This window comes from Macrobrachium rosenbergii, chromosome 55, assembly GCF_040412425.1.
Source record: "Macrobrachium rosenbergii isolate ZJJX-2024 chromosome 55, ASM4041242v1, whole genome shotgun sequence".
NCBI lineage: Eukaryota > Metazoa > Arthropoda > Malacostraca > Decapoda > Palaemonidae > Macrobrachium > Macrobrachium rosenbergii.
Window position 1 is genome coordinate 56,781,114 of NC_089795.1, and position 8,371 is coordinate 56,789,484.

The following is an 8,371-nucleotide window of genomic DNA, read 5'->3' on the forward strand; positions in this document are numbered from 1 at the left end:
TTGGCCTTTAAAGTTATTTCCTCCCATTAAGGGCGTCCAAAATCGTCACTGAGCTTTTCTTTCTTGGTAATCGTTACTCCTCAATCCAAACCCTTTCCATTATAGGAACAAACATATATTTATGGCATGGATATCTATGTATGTTTGCAAATCACAATCATATGATGCTATATCGTGTATGCATATACTACTACATGGACCAAAAAGCTCTTTTTAAAAAGATTTACGCTCCTGGCAATAAAAAAAAGAAATCCTATTACTGAATACAGATATGCACTGCCTAAAGAGAGTAGACTTACTACCAGATAATATAAAACTAGTAGTGTCTTTGATACTTCCATTGAAAACTCTCTATGGAATTTTCATCATTATCTTTGCTACTATTACTGTTAAAGACTTGGCCACAGAACCAGGCACATGATAATTAGTTTGATGCGTTACATCTGCACTTAGGAAGCATCTCCTCTCCATCTCCATTTTATACAACGAAGTATGAGAAGGTATTAAGAAGAAACAACATACATACCATCTAAAAAAAATACGTGTACGTATCCCAGTAAGTGAAAGGTTTCCACTCTCATTTTATCGCAGTACCGGAAAACACAATCATCTTAACCGCGAAGGCGCTGTGCCCGAGCGTGATTGGAGGCGTTTGCATTGCCTCCAAGGAAATTACAATATCTCACCTAAACCAATATACCGGCGTAAATGATATTTCCAAGACAGGGAATAGGTAGCATTCAAGTCCACTTTAAGTCTAACAAATGCTTCGGAAATACAATAGCAGTGGATTTAGGAGTCCCAATGGGGAACAATAACGCTTTGGATCCAAGAATTCTCCGAAAATATGACCAATTAAACCTCTTCGTGGGCCCGTATTGAGGACATTTGCGGTGAGAGAAATCATCTTTTAAAAGTAACTTACCCAGTGAATGAAAATAAACAAATTTTTAATGCATAAACGGCATAATAGCATCATTAACGGGAACAAATGGAATTATTTATCATTTCATAATTGGTGCTGGTAACAATTATAAAAACGTTTTCGAGGAAAAATATGATATCCAGTGTAATTTCATCTTTACAAATTTAACACAGGACGTAAACAAATTTCATGCTTCTTCTTGCAGGAAAGGGACGTTTAATCCTGTCTTCAAAATTCTGAACAGTTTTTGAGATGCATCAAACTGTGGCTAAATTATCCCAAAAAACCAGCGACAATCCTCTGTATAAAAAGGGGGACATCAAATTAAGAAATGTAAGCCTTCGAATTTACTAGAAAATAAAGGAGGAATTATTTGAGCGTCTGAAAAAAAATGTCAAAATAGACATGTCAACAATTCCGTATCACCCTTCAGCTTGTCCTAATGATGATGATGAAATATATATTCGAAATCTTTAGTTCTGCAAGTAAGTCACGAAACAATAGCTGTTTCTTAAAACATTGGTCTCCTAAGATCAGTTTTTGAATTCCCAAAAGAACATCAGGGCTCAAATTTACTTTAAAACCCGTACAAATTTGCTGGCTAAATCTACTGGCTAAACAACAACACTTACAAGTGGCTTCATATCTCAAATGGTCCTAGGTGAGAGAGATATACACAGGAATTTCGCTCGTGCTCCTGTATCGTATATAAATCCTAAGAAATCAGAGATATATAATTATGTATATATATATTCTAAACTCAGTTCACTAAGGCAGTGAATTATGGGTAAGATTAGGAATTAAAATCATCGCTATTGGTGCAAAATCTGTTTATTTTCTTCATCTCTGAAGAAGAGGACGCCTGGCTTAGGACTTTGGTCTGAACTTCAAAAATAAACTTATGAAATTTTATTCTGCAGTTAGCATTTAGGAGTTTTGCTATAGATTTTAAAATATGTAGATTTCATATGATTTTACCTTTTTATTGTCAATGTAATTCTTGAACATTCATCTGCATTAAGTTCGCTGGAATGAACATTTTAATGAATTCACTTAAACTTTAATATTTTGTTACTTTACTCTACATTTCAAAATGTAACACAGGATACTCAGGATCTGGAGACTTACATAGAAGATCCTCCAGAATAAACTGGAAATATGTCAACAAGGGGTATCATTAATGATTTTGAATATCTGATTCGACGCTCAAGAATAGGTGTTACAAAATTACATTTGTATGTGCTGTTACATAATTAGTTATAAATAGATGTCCCTACTTACATAACAGTGCGTATATATGTAATTCTGGAGGCTAAGCAAACACATAGCCATTATTATCTATTGTTAAAACAAAATCTTGCCCTATGCTAATAAAACTCAGCGACTATAAACTCAACATTTCTTTTGATTGATGTAAGGTTTTTGTCCTAGGAAAAGGACAAAGCCTTTCCTCTCTTGCCTCAGCTAATTCTTCTTTTAGAAAACCAATAATCTTGATCCCTCTATTCAGTCCTGTTTAGTCAGATCTATAGAGCTCACACATTCTTGAATACTAGCAAAGCATTTGGCCCATACAGTATTACAGTTCACTTTTTCAATACCACATTCTTTCAGTTTTTTTCCTTCTTTCCCACTCAGCCTTTCTCTGCCTATAGCACTCATTTCCATTCGCTCATTCTTTATCAATCAGTCTTTATCCTTAGAGAACAATGAAATGGAAATCCTGTAACACTGTTGAGTTCAGTACCACTCAGACGACTATCTATCTCCCTGTCTACTTTCCGGCTAATGTACTTAATTCAAACACTCACGTCTAATATCAATTAGGGTCTTCATATTGCTTGAAACTTAAGACTGGAAACACCACAGAGATTAAATCCCTTTCTTTCCTTCCACAAAACAAGGATAACCTTTTTTTTATATTTGTTAACGTCTCTTGAATAATTCATGGACAATTTCAATGTTCTTTCAATCCCCCACCCCCCTGTTTGGAATATTATTCTTATGTTTAAGATTTAACTTCCTTTGTTTCCCTCCTCAATAAGACAGAGTCAGGTAATTCAATCAGTCAGCAACGTTACAGTTCCCTCTGCTCCAAAGCCTCTCTTCCTTTCTACTTCAAGGACGACATTGCTACCTCTTGTCATAAAAGACCTGCTCGGGCAATGGGAAAGATACAGTCAAAGTATAATATAACATATTCGCATACCTTTGAAAGGACTGAGCAAACATTCGTAGCGTAAACGAAATGTTAAAAAATATGAGAGAGAGAGAGAGAGAGAGAGAGAGAGAGAGAGAGAGAGAGAGAGAGAGAGAGACTTTTTCAATAAAGGAAATACCTTACAGCTGAAATTCTCCAGCCGTCTCGCGGTGGACATATGAAAAAAATTCTTAATAAATTCTTTTTTATCCCTTACAGCAGAGAAGTCAAAAATAGTGCATCTGAGTGTTGGGATTTTGAAATGAAACAACAATCTCTGGCTATACACATTTTAGGAATGAAAGCAATAATCAGGTTTTCCAGAATTCTGCAAAAGACGTGGTTTTTCAATAAAAAAATACTTTATCGGGAACATCATGTTATCATATTTCTCTACTTTCCATCAGTAAATAACAAAGTGATATACCTAGTCTTTTCTTTAGATAGACTTAGAATCTACTTATATTCCCATTTCGACTTTATGGTTCTCTTCATTTTATTTATTTACTTTTTCTGAGGAAAAATTATTTTGGGCTTCTTTGTTGTTCATGTATATTTTCCTTGATGAATCTGGAGACATGAATGATGTTTTATCCTAGTTCCTTGGAATTCAAACAATGCTCGCTCTCTACCACATCCTAACTGAAAATACAACTCAGAATCAACCTCGGATGGAATGTCTAAAGCAATGCAACATATCAAATCTGAAACGCAATAGTTTAAGGACAGTTTTTCCCTCTCGTGAAAAAAAAAAATTTGCTAGACCCAAATTTTCATATTTTATAACAGACTTTTTTTATTTCTTTGTTTTCTGCTCAAGTACATTTAATGAATGCAGAAGGTTCAGTCTTTACGAAAACATGGTCTCACAGTGTGAATGTTTATTTTATATATGCCCTTATTCTCCTTTCCCGTTATGCTGATGTACTACAGACAGACACACACAAACACGCACACATGTACTTTTACAAAAAAAAAAAAAATCCCAGTAAAACGACAGCTTCGCTGACTCTGGCCCATAACTTGTCAATTCTTTGATAATTTTAAAGTGTATATAATGAGAGAGAGAGAGAGAGAGAGAGAGATCAAATGCCTTGAAAACTTATTTAAAAGATTGAAATATTTAAAATGAAACTGGATTATTGCAACTTCTTTTACGGCAATAAATGGAACATCACAGCGGATAGTGTTAGGTGTCTTATGCTAGTGCCAACAAGTCTACAGTCAAAAAGTCCATAGTCCTACCTTGAAGATTAAAATCTAAAATTTATCTCATAATTTTACATCGTCAGATAACAGATAAACAAATCTAATGGTTAAAATACGATACCGATTGCCGGAAGGAAAAACTTACTTAACTGATATCAAAACAAGAAAGAAAAGTAAGTATACTTATATATATATATATATATATATATATATATATATATATATATATATATATATATATATATATATATTTATTTATTTATTTATAACATAAAAGTGTTAGCTTGCAAAAACTACTGAAACAAATTCACACATTAGGAGAGCCCTCACCGAAAACATTACTCAAGAAGAGGCAAAGGAACGCAAATGCAAAACATTTTCCTAAACTTCCAGAAAAAGGGAATTCGAAGCAGCTAATATCGTTGCCAGCACCGAAAAAAGGGACATTTCAAAACTAATTTTACACGCAATAAGTTCTGCCGGCAGCAATTTGCTGCTTATTCAGCAACTGTTGGGAGAGGAAAGGAAAAAGAAGAGGAGGAAGAACGAAGGAAAAAAAAATAGAGAGGCGACGTCTTTCCGATACAATAAGAGCTTTGGATCAAGGAATCGGGGAAAGCATATTACCACATCTTTTTCATATTTTTCTTCAGGTAAAAGATTGGTATGAACAGATCTTCGCCTTCCGTTTCCTGGTAGTATCTCGTCTTTGAAGCTATCTGCTTCAACCAGAGGGAGTGTCATTTAATCACACAATCTGCCGAAATAAAATGTGGACTTTTCCATCCAAAAACAACACATCGCTTGGAGCGTCGTGTTCCAGAATGCACATCATAAAAAGTGCCCAACACAAAACATCAAAACACTTTCATTTTCGACAGCTCGTGAATGTGAACAAGAATTCGCATCTAAAAGTGATCTAATTTCAAACGTGGGAAGCTTTCATTCTCTTTAGTCAGCTTTGTAAAAACATAAGTAATTAGCTAAACAAGATTATTTCAGTGGATGTTACTGTAAATAAATTGACAAAAGTCGTTACTGAAAACTAAGATAGAAGATTACTCTATTTCTTCGTTACCGTATTCCTTGCGTCAGCCACCCACAATATTGTTTCCCGAAAAATGCCTACCTCCATACCTTTACTACATTTTGTTATTTTTTCTATTAATTGTGTTGGAAAGCTTTAGCAAAATAGGTGTCAAATTTTTACGGACATTTTACTGTTAGTGACTGGCAACACATGAATGACGTTTAGGTGCGATAGGTTTTCAACATTTGAGACTGAACCTTTTTCGGAGTTACATTGCCATAGGTTTATGAACCCGAAACAGTAAGCCTGCCCAACTGCCACCGATCTGTATTCGCGCAGGAAGTCTAGACTCTAGAGTCTAGACTGTGATTACGTCTCCTGTTAACGTGTAAGAATTTTCACCTATATCCCGACAAATAACTGTTCCTTGTCGATATAAAAAACAAAGTGCTCGAAGGTGTTTGATCTTTGAATTATAAGCTGATTGGTCTCTCTTTGTTAGTTAATTATACTTTCTTCGTAAAAGCAAAGCCCCACGGAAGTGAGAAATAAAACAAATGAAGGTAAATTATTCATTTCTGACATCAGTTTGCTACTTGACCATCAAAATAATAATGGCATGAATCATAGTATTAGCATCTATTAAAATAATCAACTTCCACTAAGGCAATTTATCTTAGGATGATAACCAGCCTCACCGAAATGATGTGTTCTATAGCAAAGGAATCGCCTTAGGGGGGATACAAGGGGAATGTGTAATAACCTCAATAAAACTTCAAAGAGAGTCGATAAGGACATTATCTGCTGAGATTGCAAAGCTGATGAAAGGCGGCTAAGAGGTCTCAGCATCTCAAGACGCCATGCCATCTTTAAAAGATGATATACTGCCTGGCCTTTTTGTAACCAAAATGGTAACAGTTGGAAGAGCCTTACGCAGTGAATCAGAATACTTCGAAATACAAGCAACATTTTGGAGAAATGTGTTACTATTAACCTTAGCTAAAAGAATCTTATAAAAGATCTTTTGGCACGTGTAACGTGTTAATGTTTTAGAGAACGAACTTGTTTCCTTATCATGATCTCTTAGAGATGAGAGTCTTTATGCAAGATGGAGCACCTTGCCACCGATCAAATGATGCTAAAAGGTGTTTGAGGAACACAATATTCAGAAAGTTGAATTGGCCTGGTGATTCACCAGAATTAAATCCAATAGAAAACTGCTGGGCCTACATGAAACGACGACTGAATACCATGGGAGAAGAGAAAACATCCTTGCCCATGTTGACGGATGCGATAAGGAAGTTTTGGTTTGAAAAGATGGATGCACAGCATTTTAAAGATTTAGCTCATTCTACGCCAAAAAGATTAAGAGATGTACTTAAAATAATGGAGAAATGTCAAAATATTGAATAAAAGGTAAAACAAAAACTTTGCCCATTTTGCACACTGATAAACACACGAACACACACACACACGCACACGCACACACACACACACACACACACACACACATATATATATATATATATATATATATATATATATATATATATATATATATATATATATATATATATGTATACTAACTTTATCACATACACAATTGTTCTGTGCATTAGTACACCACTTAAAAAGAGGACCTCATTCAAACTGGATGGTATCTAATGGAGTATTTATTCAGAAAAAGTTACAAGCTTTCTTGGACAAACAGTCCACATTATCAAGTATCCGTACAATGAGCAGCTACAAAAACACCATTAGGAATAAAATAGTTAGAAACAAAAAGTCGGTAGAAGGGGGAAGAGATTAGAGGGGGGGTTATATATGGCAGCGTGTCTAGACTGTGAAGAAGGGTACTATGGCGAAACTAGCAAATCATGTAAAGAGCGAAGCAAACAACATCTGCAGAACATAAGGCATTATAATCAGACGTCAGCAGTTGCCAAACACTGTTGGGAAAATGATCATAAAATAGACTGGGAAAATATGGCAGGGAACACCGGAAATGGCTTGAAGACAGCATATCTAGAAAAATCGTATACTCCACAGCAGCAAGGAAGCGAAGGGAAAAACGCATAGAAACACACGGAAAACCAACACCTGGAAGATTAGGAGCAGAGAAAGACCAAGATCACGAGGGTGGGGAGTCACACAGGAGGAGCTAGGCGATTATAGGATTAAGTACCCAGCACACAGATATAAATACAGCTGGACTACGCGTCCACTCATTGTATGGATACTTGATAATGTGGACTGTTTGTCCAAGAGCTTTAACTTTTCTGAGTAAATACTCATTAGATACCATCCAGTTTGAATGAGGTCCTTTCAGTAATATATATATATATATATATATATATATATATATATATATATATATATATATATATGTATATATATATATATATATATATATATATAAATATATATATATATATATATATATATATATATATATATATATATATATATATATATATTCATACATACACATACACACACACACACACACATATATATATATATATATATATATATATATATATATATATATATATATATATATATATATATATATAAAGGTACTTTTCATTAACCGCTTATACCTTTCTACGTGGCCAGGTATTTATCGTTACATTGTTCTGTATCCCGGAACAGAGATCGAATCTCTGCCGGGTATCAAAACTATAACTTACTCAAACTAATGTCCTTTAATCTCATCTGTGAACAGTCACGCATATAGATTAAACGAGTTCGTAATTTTCTTACCATGTATCAGAGTAGTGTCCCACGACGAATAGACCTCTCTGGCGTGGCGTTTAAAGATTTGCCCTATTGCCACTTTTACAAAACAACAACTTGACACTTGCGTGACAGACCTTTGAGTGTCTTTGAGACAAACCCTGAGGCTATAATTATAAGATTATAGGGGTTGCTTTTAATTTCCAGGTATTTATTCTCCTTCCTATTCCGCCCTGATAAGGAATTGTCTTCAGTCCATTTCTTCTCC